The sequence below is a fragment of the Perissodus microlepis genome, chromosome 7 (genome assembly GCF_051167445.1).
Source record: "Perissodus microlepis isolate ML-2025 ecotype Zambia chromosome 7, ASM5116744v1, whole genome shotgun sequence".
NCBI lineage: Eukaryota > Metazoa > Chordata > Actinopteri > Cichliformes > Cichlidae > Perissodus > Perissodus microlepis.
In genome coordinates this window covers 51,891,302-51,907,000 of record NC_140467.1, presented here as the reverse complement: position 1 = coordinate 51,907,000, position 15,699 = coordinate 51,891,302, and the positions used below count along the sequence as shown (strand labels likewise).

The 15,699-nt window shown below is 40.8% G+C and overlaps 1 protein-coding gene across 1 annotated transcript in view; it reads right to left on the bottom strand.

The window, feature by feature from the left end:
* Positions 1-173: 173 nt before the first annotated feature.
* Positions 174-15,699, bottom strand: part of arsb (arylsulfatase B) — a 55,052-nt gene continuing 39,526 nt past the window's right edge. The window contains exons 9-10 of the transcript XR_014800801.1: positions 15,477-15,564; positions 174-281 (exon numbers count right to left, since the gene is read on the bottom strand). The gene's annotated coding sequence lies outside the window, so the exon portion shown is untranslated. The remainder of the gene's footprint in view (positions 282-15,476; positions 15,565-15,699) is intronic.

The window sequence follows — 15,699 nt, the reverse complement described above, 5'->3', positions numbered from 1 at the left end:
GAGAGCGAGTGAAAACCCTTCAGAGGAAGAAGAAGGTGACACCGCTGTACACAAAAGGTTCACGTCAATGATTCACAGCCTGCTCCTTCTCTGTTTTTCTCTCCACTTCTCTCACTCCTTATCTTAACCTGGTGTTGTCTCAGTACAGCAGGTTCCTCCTCCTTGAGCTCACCCTCCTGTCGGTGCGGTCTTCAGACTCTTATTGTGCTTGGTTTTTGGTGTCTACATTGTATTGAAGTTGTGTTCCCTGAGCCAGCCCGCTGGCGTCACATCAAACACACCTAAAAGATAAAACAGGGAGGGACAAGAACAGGGTTAGTGCTTTAATTGCACATATAAAGGCTCGAAGATGATCAGTCATTTCTGCTGTGCTTGAGGAAGTGCAGGTCAGAGTTACGCCTCCCGGTTTCCCATCATATTTTACAAAAGCAGGAGTGTGGAGGATGAAAAGAGTGTGCAGAAGGAACAGAGAAAAGAGGCAGGGAGGCTCCTGGTGTAGATCTTTAAGAGGGGGGTCTAATGAGTTGTGAAGAGACATGCTCGTTTGAAGTGGGCCTCATTCGCTGTGTTTATGTTGAATGATTTGTGATCAGGCCACAGATCAGGCTCTGCACTCCCTGTAAAGCTTTGTGATTGAGGCAGTAAAATTTTAAAGTGTTGAAAAACAGAACATTTCTATCTATGTCTGTGCTCGTTTGTGCATATGTGTGTGTGCTATGGGGGAAGAGGGGAAAGGTTAAAATAGACTTGGAAAAAAGAGGAATGAGGAGCGGATGCAGACGAAGAGAAAAACAAGCCCGAGGCCTCTCATCAAGCAGCCCACACAGCTGACCTGGGGTCAGTCAACGGCTGATAGCGTAACGGCCGTCCGGCTGTCACACAACCACTGATAACCTCAGTGGCAGCAATTCTGCAGAGTCAAAGATGATACAAGCAGGAAGCAGCAGGTGGTCTCAAATGCACATCTGGCACAGCACACGGATGAAATATACTCAAGCTCCAAACCTCATGCATGGGTGTTTCCATTTGAAATCCTCTATACTTTATCACAAGCTATAACTAATTTTAACTAGTTTAATGCACATTAATAGATTATTATAAATGGCATATGTTCTCTTGAAAAAACTTATATACACTTCATAATTTTGAATTCAAGACTCATAGTCATTCTTTATAATGTGGTCTTACTACTAAGTGGATTAATCTGATTGTTCTTCCACTAGCAATAATAGTTGAATTTTCCTATTGAATTCTCCATTTATCAATTTCCAAAAGCGTTTTTAGATGAGCTGTAAACTTCCTGTTAAAAAGAAGTTCTTCCTTCCTGCTATCGCCAAGTTTTATTTTATTGCAAACCTTTTACATATCATAATTACACTGCAATAAAACCCTTTTCGGGTGAGAGATATCATTCATTTTACTACACAGAAAAAATGGTTTCCCTACCCAAGGCTGTCTCAAGACTAGATGGATAAAATGTCAACCTGTAGATAACCTACAGAGAGTTTTTGTCTAACAAATGTAAGCAGGAACGCCAGAAAAGATTAAAAGGAGCTTATATAGGAGCTTTTAAGTATTTGTGCTCATGTTCTAAATACAGCTCTAGGTTAAAGCTGAGAGTTGTTTCTTTTCTTTGAGGGTTTTTTATGCCATGGTTTCCCTGCTGCCTCTGGGGAGTCTGTTAGTCATTCTCCAACCAATGTTTGGCAGAGCAGCAAAGGGAGCCGGGGGCCACTGTTGACACGTGTGCCGCCCGCACTGTGAGGTTTCCATTGCCCAGCCCTTGGAGTGCCCTTACAGAGAGGGTCGGGACAGACGTTCGTCCCCTTGTGGTTACATCCCGTTGTGTAACACTCAGTATGTGTGTGTGTGTGTGTGTGTGTGTGTGTGTGTGTGTGTGTGTGTGTGTAAGAGCACATCACAAACTTTGATCTTTGTCACCCTGTTGAGATATCAACAGCGGTTCGCCTTCCTCAGCCCCCCTGTCTTTTCCAGTAGAGAAAATGAGCCAGATCTGTGGTCCTTGTGTATGTGTGTGAGCTGACGTACAATATGTTTGGACTGTGTAAAGCAGATGAGATCATAAGAACAGGCACAGAGAGCTGCTTCAGTGGAGTTGGACCAGAGTTAGTTTTATGAATCACAAGCATTTTCGTTGCTTCACCGTGAACAATTGCGAGAACATATGCACACTCATACAGTTCACTTTTTTGAAGAACTCTTCCCAGGCCTTAAACTGATGATGTCTCAGGGGTGTTTTGAATAATGTCTGACATAAAGATTTAAGATTTAATGTTTGACTCTAAAGTATTTAGTAAAACATTTCCTAGCCAGTTGCAAAGACTATTTCTTCCCTGACAGAAATATTGTTGAAAACACACTGGAGCCAAAAAAAAAAAAAAAAAAAAAAAAAAAAAATCTAAACCAGCAGCAAAGTATTTGAAGACCTTGAGCCTTAAACTTTGACCTTGCTCAGCCATAGTGTGTCTGCACCACATGCCTCTCAGTTGCACAAAGGCAACTAGCAGGTTTCTATGTCTGTGAAGTTTCTTTGAATTTGGGTACTTAAACAAGTCTGGTTCAATTAATGCACCTGGTATTTGTGACAATATATACCCAGACGTCTGCTTCCTGTTCCCAGACAGACAGATTTGAGCAGGTATGAAGAACGCAGGTTTCCCAAGCTAGAGTGGAGCATGGTAGTCCATAAGTGTGAGGCTTGAGGTGGATTTATGATGTCTTTTATACTCCCAGAGTAACCAGGCAGGAGATAGAGGATTATTTGAGGATCAGTTTACATACACAAAAGAGTTAACAGCCCTCAGACTGCACCCGCCACGATAGTGACACCCAACACTAATCCCCATCTACAAGACTCCCTGCATCTGACACATACTCCCATAAAGTGTGAGCAAGTAACCAGCTGTTAGAAAGAAAAGGAACTTCTCCAGAGTTTCATCTCAGTTGTCCTGCAGCCATTAAATATTGTGCTTGTTGAAACAAATTAACAAATAAAGAGGAACACGCCTCAGCTGCATTAGCTTAGGGTACACTCCTAAGCTAATGCTAAAATGCTCCTGATGCCGATGCCAATACCCTTCAAATCTACACACAATCACATCAGCATACTTACATATGACATTTAGACCAAACTACACTTGGACGCAAACCAAATTTTAACTTGATTATGTCTACTAAATTCCATAGCATTTAATCTCAAAGCTATGGAGACACTTCACTAAAAAACACAAAAAAACTCATGGTGTAGCTAGAAGAAAAGGTTAATGGATTGTTTAAGTCACCGAGCATCATCCTCTTGAAACCATTAATACCAATACTATTTTATTTCTTCCCTTCAGCTCGCATCATTCAGTCTTTTCTTATCATTTCTATGCTGATGACATTCAGCTGTGTATGTCTTTTATGCCTCACCAGTTGGATACGTTGTCCACCCTAGTCCAGCGTTTACCCAGGATTAATGATTGGCTCTCTATCAATTACTTCGTTTTCGACACCAACAAAACTTCATTTTGTTTAACCAGTAAATCCTTTGTTTGAAAACTTGGAGAAATATCTGATTCCTCTCTGGGTTTGACTCTCATGTAAAAACCTTTCTTGTTCCTGTTTTTCTCATTTAAGGAACATTTCTAAATTGATCTTTGGTGGAACTAGAGGAATATATTCATACATTTGTCATCACAATTAAGATTACTAACTTGAACAATTGATCTCCTTCATGCATCCAAACGATACAGAAAGCTGCGGCCAGACTATCAATACGTTCACATTAAAAAAAACTAAACTATTTAGTCCATCTTTATATCAAACACACTGCTACTCATAGTCTTCTATGAGAATCTCAGAATCTGCTGGTCATTCTACGTACAAGCCTGAAGACTAGGGGTGGACTGAGCTTTAGCAGTGTGGCTTCCTTTCCAACCCTTTGAAACAGTCTCCCACTACAATTACGTTTAGCTGACTCTGTGGAGTACTTTTATCCTCTGGATTTCGTGGACATCAATTTCATGGCAAGATTATAATTCCACTCATAATGGGACTTAAGCAAAATTAAATGTTCACCTAAGTCATGGGGTCATGAATGGCTCTGAAAACAACTCTATCTATCCAGTAGTTGTTGAGACATTCATTGTAAACCAAAAAACTAAGCTGTTTATAGGCCTGAAAAGCTTAACACTACGGCTCCTGCTGAGAGCATCCATTCAGCTTTTCCCTTATCACAACAGCAAAACAGAAGGAAACGCCTTTCCACACTGCCCCTGACAGGAAGCAATCTACATATCTACTGTATGGACTTGTTGCAACTAAAATCCCATCCCACCACTGCTTCAACCTGCCTAAAGAAATTTAAAGAGTTTATTCATTAAGAAAGAGCCAAAAAGATCAGATACAATTAATACAAAGCACTTCTAACCCTCTGGTGTCATTCTGGTAATACCACCATAGTGACAAATCACAAATCCTGTTTATTTTTTGGGTTCCCTGCATTCCCAGCCACACCTCTCGTGTGCTTATTATCTGTGAGGATCTGTTTGAATGAGAAGCCCCTGCAGCTACAGAGGGGGAATGCAGGCTGTGATTGGTCTTAAATAACTAATAACCATTCAAGATAAACCACATGGTGAAAAGATGACAAGCAGTCTTACAAATATATATTTGGGTCAACGTCAACTCTGTAAATAAGTTGCAATGAAAGCACAGCATCTGTCTTTCTTTGTATTTCAAGACTTTCCTTTGTTTATTTTAGGAAAATTACAGTTTCTGTCACTAACAAAGGAGTTTGTTTCTCACCACTTCTGCACATCTGCTCAGAATCCCGGAGCTCCGAAACACTATAAATAGTCTGTGATTAAGACCAAATACAAGGTATCCTATTTTACTGCATCAGCAAGGCAGTTCTTTAGATTTAGTTTACCCCAGGAGTCAACCCAGTTGTTTAAACAGGAAATGAAATCAGGAAAATTAAGAGAAATGAGACAATAGTCCAACCTGTCTCCATTGGCTTGTGGATAGTCCAGCTCTCCTGTAAATGCGGCCTCTGTGCCCCTGCTCTCCTCTGCTCACACGCTTTAATAACCTCCCTCACGCTCGAGACTCCAGGACCCTCCCACCGTCCCTCCTCTTGGACCAATGCATCTGCTCTGATTGGCTAGACTGACAGCAGATCCAAACTTTCTGAAAGGGTCCACATGGTGGCCATATTTCAGTGCTGAATCTGGGTTAAAATAACAAGATGTGGAGCTGCCCAGGATTTCTCTCCTCTTTCTCTCTTGGTTTCAGTTTCTCTCACCTTCTCGCTCTGTTTTCATGGCTCACTGCACCTTCTCAATCATCCAAGCCCAACATTTCACTATCAGCTTCAATAAGATTTGCATTTTCAATTTCTTAAATCTGAAATATATAACTTTAAGCATTTGGGTAACATACAGCTGTGTGAGCATCACTTCAAAATAGACTGGTTTAACACTTATTTATCCATGTTAATAATAAACTACAATATGGCATTTCTATAATTTGGGTTGTAAATTACATATTTTGGTTGCATCCATTTTTACTGGATGTGTTGGGAACATTTATGGATAGAAATTCTAGGTGGAGTTAGCTGCAGTGCCAAGCTCGCTGGGCTTGGGACTGAATGTGGGTGGTCATGCTGACCTGATTGACCACTTGCCACAAAGTGCAAAGCAGCTGGGATGCAAATAAGCATCTCCAAGTCTGAAATGATGGTTCTCAGCAGGAAAAGGGTGGATTGCCTGCTCCTGTGTGGGGACGAGTGGCTGCCTCAGGTGGAGAAGCTCATTATATATGAGTCGAGGATGAATGGAGCAAGGAACTGACAGCTGAGCTCAGTCGTATAGATATGGAGCTTGATTATTTGGTGGGAGCACAGCTGGAATGGTTTGGGTGTCTGTCACAGGTGAGGTGCTTGGGGTACATCCAGCTGAGAAGATATCCCACAGCAGACCCAGGAAGAGATTACGTCTATTGGCTGATTTCGGAATGTTTCAGTATCCCCCCTAGAACAGCTGGGAGATTGTAGCATATGCTGTGTGAAAGGGAAGGAATAAGTATGTATGCAAGTATACCTAAAGAAAACAATTACTTATATAGCTTATATATACATAACCTTTGAAGTGCAGGATTTGTTCACTAATGTATAAAATGGCACACTGAATATAAATAGGTTTTGCTATTTAGTTTGTAAAACTCTAAAATTGTAATCAGGCTTGTTTCTATTAAAAAGGGGTCCATGAATGATGACACACACAGATCCTGTTACATCAGACTGCTGTAAAAGATAGCTGCCTCGATGCTTGTTAACTGACTGATTGAGCAGATGGTTTGATGTCTGACTAATGGATTAACCTTTCTGGCTGATGGGAGAAAAGTGCCCTGGGATTGCTTACAGCAGCACAGTGTGCATTCAGCCAACAGTGCACTCAGCCACAGTGTTTCTCTGACTTTTGTGTTCACTCGCAAATGAGATCCATATGAAGACAAAAAAAATAATAAAATGAGGGGGGGGGGTACAGGAGGCAAACAGGAAGAGAAGCCAATAGGTCAGTTAGACACTTGAATGCAACCTGCAAAGCATGAGGAAGAGGCCTTTCTTATCACTTTCAATTACAGTCAGGCCAGAACAGTTCAAAAACGCAGCCTGTGAATGCAGATGTATACATGCTAGACCTAATAAAACTTCAACTTTAACCTATTTTCTAATAAACCCTGGTGACTCATCCTCCTCCTACGGTAGAGTTGTATGGGAAGAAGTTAAATGAGCCATTTTAATTCAACCCAGTCACACTCAACAAAACAGCTACGAAGGCTCCAGGCTTTTTATTTTTTTTTATACTGTGAACATACAGTTTTCTGTAATAGCAGTGATACAATTCAAAATTCTTATTATTTCTTGATACAGTGGCGCTTTATGTCGAATGATTTTAGAAACCAGAGCACTCATATCTGTCCAACAGTGTGATCGCAGCATCCAGCAGAAGTGAAAAGCTGTAGCTAGCTAATTAACAGGTTAACCTTGTTTGTTTAATATAAGCTTTCATTATTCTTTATATTAAAAAGTAATTTACAGTTTTCTTTATTTTTAGGATTACAAGACAAAAGTAAAGACAAGACTAAAATTAAATGTAACACTGTAACTACTAGCTAACTAACTACTAGCTACTACTATAGTAAGCAGTAATTGTTAGAATCTATAAATGAATAAAAATAATACAAAAAACTACAACAATGAAGAAAAGAAAACTACACAGCGTGCATTTTTGTTTTTCAGAGAAAAAAAAATCACCCTTTTCTTTTGGGAGTTTGGGGGAGTTTGACCCCTGATCTCCTAACTGTACCTCAGACCTGATTCTGGGACCCTCTTGTACTCGCTGTCACTCTCATCCAGTTCGCTGTCCTCACCGAGGGAGTGTACTTATGACCCTAACTGTCCAATCAAATTTTATCCTCCTATGAAAGCTGCTTGTGCTCATTTCCTGCAGCTTTGTACATTATCATTTTAGTGCATGATTTGATTGCTTACACATCACATCAATCAATGCTCTCAAAAAGTGATCTCAATCCCTGCTCCAACATACCTCCTTCAAATGTCCTGCTGGGCTGCAACTGCCTGACTGATCATTTGAACCAGGTGTTTTGGAGTGGAGAAACCCCTAAAAACATAAAACAGATTCTGATTCAGAAATCAGAGTCTGTCTCTAATCAACTAAAAGTAATTCTTCAGATATTCTTGCACATGCACATATTTTCTTAAATGTACTCATTTCAATTCAAACATACATAAAAAATGTTAGTAGTCTTAGCAGTAGCTAGCACTGTGCCACATCCAGATTTGGCACTAGAAAGGATTGCTCCACCCCCAGGTCAAAGGTCAGATACTATGGTACTCCTCATTTTACTCAGGTGTTTTATGTCACAAAATATGCACAGGTACATAAATGAAAAACAAATTTAAGGGGCAGTGTAATCACAATATAGATGGTTCAAGAATCTTAAGCAGAAATTACTTAATAATAATAATCATTATATGTGCTATTTATTATTATATTATTTTTATAATCTTTAATTCTTTTAACTAATATTCATCGGTTATGTGCTTCTTGACATTTACTGCTTCGAATACTAATGTAGTAGAAGTAGCTGGATACACTTAGGTTGGCGGTTTACATCAGAAAAGACACACTGTTCAATTTACTTCTTTTATACTCCTGTGGTTTGGTTTTGTTATCAGACCTCCATGTACTGCACACAGAGTCACTGCACACTGGCTGTTGCTTAAGCTTTTATCCAGATAATCGCTGTTTCAAGATGTTGGGGCTAAAAGTCCTCCGAAAAGACACCAATCAGTTCCACTTTCAGTTAATATTTTTACTCATTATCCTGACTGTGAGTGGGCCTAGTTCTCAGATATGATATTCGTTATGTAGAGATACAAACTCAGAACACCCAGAGACTTCAATTGATTCTCACAGACAAAGAGAAAGCTACCAACATCTCCGAGAGATTTCTCCTGGCAGCCTCAGGAACTCTGACAAAGCACAGACGCTCACATCAAAGACCAGTGGATCAGCAGGGAGTAACCATCTACATGTACACACCAGATGCCTGCCAGGCTAAAACATCATTCATACAGATCCAAACAGAACATAAGGTGTCTTGCTTTGAGCCGCTAGTCATTCATCTTTCCTTGACAGACTTGTCTGTGGAATCATGAAGACTTAAAGGAAGAGAATAAAAAGTGGGGTGGCGACTGATAAAAGAAATCCAACGGACAGTGCAGCGAGATTAGGTTTTCCCAAAAAAACAGACAAACAAGAATTTTTTCCCCCAATTACAAAAAATGCTCTCATTAGCCTCCCACAATAAATATAAAAAGTATTTAAATACATTTGTTTTGATCAACAGAAAAAAATGACATATATTTAAATTGTAATAATCATTAAAATTAGAAATGAATGTGTCTAAACAGCCCTAATTCTTCATATACTCATAAAAACATTTACATATATATGGATTCATGATGTATATAGTTACACATCCACAAAAAGCTGCAGGTTATTGTTTTGGTTCTCCAACTGGAATATCAATGCAGGACGGAACAACAAATGTCAAGTCTTTGTTGGGCTCATCCAGTTCAGTGAGTTAATAATGAGACAGGAATACATCCACAGATGACTGGCAATTAGACATGGGAGCAAATGTGACACAGGAGGAAACAAGCAAACAAGGAAAATCACAAGGTACATGGGAAAAGTGAACTTCAAAGTAACAAAGTAACCAAAAGACAAAAAAAACTAACTCTGAAACATGGAAGATAAGAAAGATAAGATAAGAAAATAAGTAAAATCTGATGGGCCGGGACATCTCATCACTTTCCAGTTTTAACTCACACTCACTATGAGAAAAGTCTCAAATCCAAATGTGTTCTGTCTGCTTGGACTCACAAAGTGAATAATAGTAGCTAATGAAGCGTTTAGAGCCACGTGTTTCATTCTAGAGCTGGTGGAAAGTGAACAAAGAGCAAAAAGAAATATACACTCTTCTTACATCCATTCAGTGACAGAAACACAACACTGAACATGAAGCAGCTGTGTAGTGTTATAACGTGTCAGTGCTTCTTCTGCTGACCCCAAGTAGCCCAATAAACAAAATAAATGTGTAAAAATCTGCAAGCTTTTGGATTTGAAACAAAGTTTGGGAGCTGACTGTGACAGATTGAATGGTGTTTCTTCTATCTTGCGAGTCATGGCAAAATGTGGTCCCTGAAAGAGCTACTATGGCAGTCGCCACTGTAAAGGTGCCGGGTGTACTTATGGAGAACTCTATTGTTTATCCACCCGAAGCATGTTCTGATTTTATACACTTACATTAATAATGATAAAAAACAAACAAACAACTTATTAACATGACTGTGCATGCATTTGTGACCTGAATACTCAGGTGTGCCCAAGCCCCAGTTTGAGTCAGGAAGGAACTGATTTCATAGTAGAGAAACCAAATGCTTTATTTGGGCTTGTGTCAATGCATGCTTCCCAGACATGCCACAGATATCTCATTGGGGCTTTATCTCCACATGTTTTCAATCTGAGCTCTGCCTGCACATGCTATGTCACTCCAGCGTCCAGCCTTAAGAGGCTGCCCCGAGTGCGCTTTTAAGAACTGCGGTGGAAAGAGATGGCATTAGGAGAGAAATATGGAAAGAGTTGGAGGCAACGGATGGACAGATGGAATATTTGGCTCTGATGAGAGCCTATGGAGTTTCCAGTTGGGCGGAAAAAACAGCTTACTGAGTGCTGAAATCAGATGCAGTTTGCTAGACAAAAATCTCTAGAGCACTAAACAAACACCCAGACAAAAACAGAGCATCTTGCACATGATGGTAGCACATGGAAGAAAATGTTATCCATGTTTTTATAACCTTCCTTAGTTATCCAAAAAAAGCACCTCGGGATCATCAGTGCAGCCTAAAAGCAGCTCAGGGGTGACAAATGTATGTAGGGAGACTGCAGTGATGTACATTTGCTTCTGCGCAATCGGAGAAGCCTGAGCTGAGTTTGAATCCCACAGAGGGAGCCGCTATGACCATCTGCCACTTCAAGGCCACGGCTGCTTGAGGCCCATCAGCAGGCACATGGAGACAGATGTTCGACACGCACACACAGGGGACGAGGTCCACATCTACTGAAATAACATTCTGGGCAGGGCTGTACGGTGTCAGCTGAAGAATACTGATTCTTTAGCTCAAAAAACAAGCAGGCATTAACTTTCTTAACAGGTCAGCAAATATCAAGCAGCATACTGACTGAGTTCGTCACAATTTGTTTTTTAAAATTAGGATCTTAGTACTACTTTATTCTATGCTATAGATACACTTTGATCACAATATTTGGGCATGTGTAGCCTGTGCCATCTCATTTCATGTTACGCAATGCCAAACATGATGTAAGTTTTCACTGACACTGGCTCATCGTCACTCACAACCTCAGCGTCTTATTCACACATTTGACAGCGATCCATTTATCTAATGCGACAGCTGAGGTCAGGAGACAGATAAATCTCCCCAGCGAGATCACACCGCTCGTTTTTATCCATTCCGCTCTCGTCAGCGGTGCTTTTACTTCCCCGCATCTTAGCGTGGGAGTGTTATCTCTGCAGCATATTTGCTATTTTATCAACTTTCTCGGGAGTACCGCTGGAGCAAAAACACACATGTGTGTTGGAGGTGAGGAAATCACAACACTGAGCTCGAGAGGAAGTAAGACGGGAGTGTGGGAAAGAAACAAGGAGGGAAAAGGAATAATGGTGGTACGGTTTACAGAAGCCACAGCTAGTGGTCAGCAGGGGGCACACCTGTGAGAGGTGTGGCGCTATAACACGTCCCCCACAGAACAGAACAGCAGTATTTTTTTTTAACACAAAGAACATCATAAAATACCAACGGATCTAAACATGCACACCTCTGTTTGATCTCTGTGCATGCGGTCACCATTTCGCCCCAGAAACATCTGTTTATGTAATCTTGACAGATTGTGTGTCACTGCTGAGGTGGAGCAGGAGTGATTCTGGTAGACCTAAGTCTTCTGCAGGAATTACACTGTGATCCACATCCAGTTTAGGACAAAGTCATTCTTCAGCTGCGCCTCTGTGGAGGAAACCAGAGGTCAACAATCCCTCATCTTCTCATATTGACCATATCACAAGCGGCGTACGGTTAGCCCGCGCCATGAGGGTTAAGAGGGTGAAGGAAAACAACGACCATCTGACATATCACAGCTTGGCGTCAAAGTGGGTGGCCAACCGGATCGCCACAGAAGAGGAGGGGTTAGAGATTATTCTCTCTGCCTGCCACAGAAGACAGGTTTTTTTTTCTTCTTGGCTCTGCTCTGACTCCAGATTGCTATATCTTGGCAGTTAAGAAGCTGAGAATAAGTGGCTGAGGAGTCTCCTATCCAACTACTAACCAGGCATGACCCTCCTTAGCTTCAGAGATCAGACAAGATGTGGCATCCTACGTTTTTTTAACACAGTTTTCTACAGTGTTTCACTCAGTTTTGGAGTCAGCCACAAATGGCTATGAACTGTGGTTTTTGGCACTTCCACAACAGCACCACTTTTTCATCTCCAGTGTTTCCAGCTTAGCCATCTCATATGTTTTGTTGTGCTACTAGCATTACTCAGGAGTGCTACTGTAATCACATTCACTAAATCAGTAATGTAATGTGTTATTATACTAAATTCAATTCAAGTTATGTTGTTACTTGACAAAGCTTAATTATCTGTGCAGATAGACAGAAAGATAGAAAAAAAATCATTTAACAGAGTAATGAGAAAGTATTGTAATGAGTAATGTAACAAATTACTTTCTCTGTCAAGTAATGAGTAATGTCTAATATGTTTAGTACTTGTAATACTCCTTTTTTGGCTTCAACAGTGTTGCTATAACCTGAGGAGATGAACTGTAATACAGCTGAGAATCAGCTAGATTCAATTCAAAACTGTTACATAGCAAATCTGGAGGAAATATCCAGGATTGTAAGTTATCCTTTACTGATAGCTATATGGTAACCAACTCAGTCTTGTATTTCAGTGGGTCCTTAAACAAACTTTTATAGTGCTGTATCTGCTTAAAACTTATATGTAATGTTAAAACTGTTAAGCTGTTGCATTTTTCACTGTGACGATTTAGATTTTGCAAGTTGATATTGAAATCAAAGCAAACTAATTACACTTTTTATGTTATGTTTTGGAAAATTGAAGGAAATGAAGAAAAACAGACACCTTAGATGTACTATTTGAAATTAATAAAGCATGATCTTGACTTAAGAGTTCTGGCCAGACTCCAGGGATTCAGTGTTGGTGCAGTAAAAAATGAAAATATTCCACTAAGAGAAAATACCACTTTAAGAAATTAGGGGCCACATTCTTCACACCTATTTCCTCTGGCTGCTGATGGACTTGAGAGCCCTGAGGAGTCACCAGCACTCCTGTTTCCTCACTGTTAAGAGAGCTGCAGCGTTTGGGCCCCTCAGGCCTAACACTGTCTCCATTGTGCTTAACCATTTCTAGCCCCACCTTAGCTCTGCAAACTGCCCTGGGGTCCAAAAACGCAGGGGGTCGTGGTGGGGGGAAAAGTCCTTCCACTTCAAATCCTATTTTCTCCCCCAGACTCAGGAAATCACTCACTGTGCTAAGCTGGGTCGACGCCATTTGTCCCTCCTTCTAGAAAGGGCCAAAAGCATTGTTCTCACTGTGTTTTGTGCTCGGGATGAGTGCAGTTTAATCCTAACTTCCCTGTGGTGCTGACCCACTACTCCCAGCTGAGTTTCCCACTATAGCTCAGAGTAACAAAAACTCCCCCTGCAAACTGAGACTGCTCTACCTGCTTTATCCGAACACCCCTGGGGGACACAGCCATGGCTGTTGAGGGCACTTAACCCGATACTCTGCTCAAAATCCAAAGTAAGCACTACCAAGGAATGCTGGCACCAGACTCTCTCTCACTTGAGTTTGGGATAATAAAAGTGTCAAGTGATATCATCCCCCACTTTCAGGCCCTTGGGAAAACACAGCATGTGTAGGAGGTGAGTAGATGAGGGACGGAGACAAATGAGGAGATGCTGAGAACAAAAAGAAGAGGTGGGAAATGAAGAAGCGTGTTGCTATTGTCAGACTGGTTTTGGGGGAGGAAAGTGAGATGTGTAGGTGCTTTCACTTGCGGACAAAGAGATGAGTGTTGAAAAGTCATGCTTTTCTTATGAATACCAAGCAAAAACCCTGTTCTTGTCAGATTGTACCACTGTTGCATCCCGCAGACACAATAGATAAAAATCGGTCTAAATTAGAGCTGACACGTGAGGATAAAAACCATCATGCTTCATACTGGAAGAATAACAACCTCAGACATCCTTCTTTAAAATGAAATTTAACTGAAAAAATATGAGTGGAAATAAAAGCTTTCAGATTGAATTATGACTGAACACTTCAGATTCAGTTAAACTGGATGTGTTTAAAACAGAGCGTGAAGACAAATGAGGTTCAGTCAAAACAAGTAAGAGATAACAGGAAGTGAGTGCTTGACACAAAGTCTCCCTATTTAAAGATAGTGACAAACACTTTTTTTGTTTATTGTGTTAGTTGGGGCTTTCCACTTTGAAATGACCTTCACAGGTGGTCTCCTGCACAATATCTCCTACTCCATTGTTTTCCTCCATATTGGAAAAACACGCTTCTCCATCCGGACACCCCCCAACTTCCTTACTTCATCCAGAAAGACATATATCAAACAGATTTTAAGAGTCAGCATGGCAGACAATGAAAAGACTGAGTGTAGCTGCTGAAGATGCTTTTCTGCCCTCAGTTAAATCAAAGTTCATGGTTCATAAATCTCTGGGGTCACAAGACGATTCGCGGTGAAGCAAAGAAGAAGAAAAAAGAAAGTCATACACTGAATCACATTTGTTGAATGTGCAGCTGGATTAACAGCCTTGCATTGGTGTCGGTTTGCGTAGGTCTCTGGCTGCACAGAGACGAGGATTCTACTGGTACCGGCACAACAGTTTCCACGTCCATGAGCACATGAGGATCTGACACAGATTTTGTTGTCAGTGTGGGAACATGCAGTTTCCGTGCAGATACCTATCTGCATGCACTGTTGCAGCACAGACACAACAGTACAAGTGCGCCAACTACCTATGCTACCTCAGAGCGGATTCAATGAGGACCAGTAAAAAGCACAATATGAACAGTGATTCATATTGTTGTTCAAAGCAGACTTACTGTGAGCTACGACATTCAATTCAATTCAATTCAATTTTATTTATATAGCGCCAAATCACAACAAAAGTCGCCTCAAGGCGCTTCATAGATACAGAGAAAAACCCAACAATCATATGACCCCCTATGAGCAAGCACTTTGACATTGTGAAGTGGTGGTGAGCACTCCAGTAGAAACCAAATCAACCTTGTTTTATTTGCAGTGTCACAAAAAAACCCTCCTCGACCAACAATCTAAACAAATTGGAACAGCGACATTTCTGATTGGTGGAGGTCGCTGTGTTACCATGGAAAGTCTTAAACCCACATATCAGGTTGCTTGTTGAGCAAGAAACTTCAGAAACTATAAAAGCATTGCTGACTTTTAACACCAGCAAAATGATCAGCTTAGGTGTTGCAATGAAACCTTTAAGCATCCATTAAAATTGGGATTTACAAGATTTACCTAACACTTGCCTGGAACAATAGGACCATGGGAACAGTTTGTGTTTCCACTAGAAACAGAAAGGTGCCAGGAACTGCAATAATATCATGACAAGAAAAGCAGGAAATCATGCTTCTGTTTGTTTTGTTTTGCTCCAGAGGAAAATCTTTATATTTACAGTTGACCAAAGAGCGCAGATGAAATGAAAGGAAAAACGCATGTGACAAGAAACGACAACACCGACCTCCTGTGCAGGACCCGGCAGTGGATGCAGAGGCAAAATCTCTTCGGTGAAATCCAGACGTAAGGCTCTTCTCTCAGATCGTCACAACCTGTAGAGAGCAAGAACGAAGCAGTGATGAGTCCAAATGACAAAAACACACCATCTCCAGAGGGCTATAGTTCAGTCATTGTTGGCTCCCCAACAATAATGAGCATCCTTTTCTCAGTGCTCACTGGTATTTTCC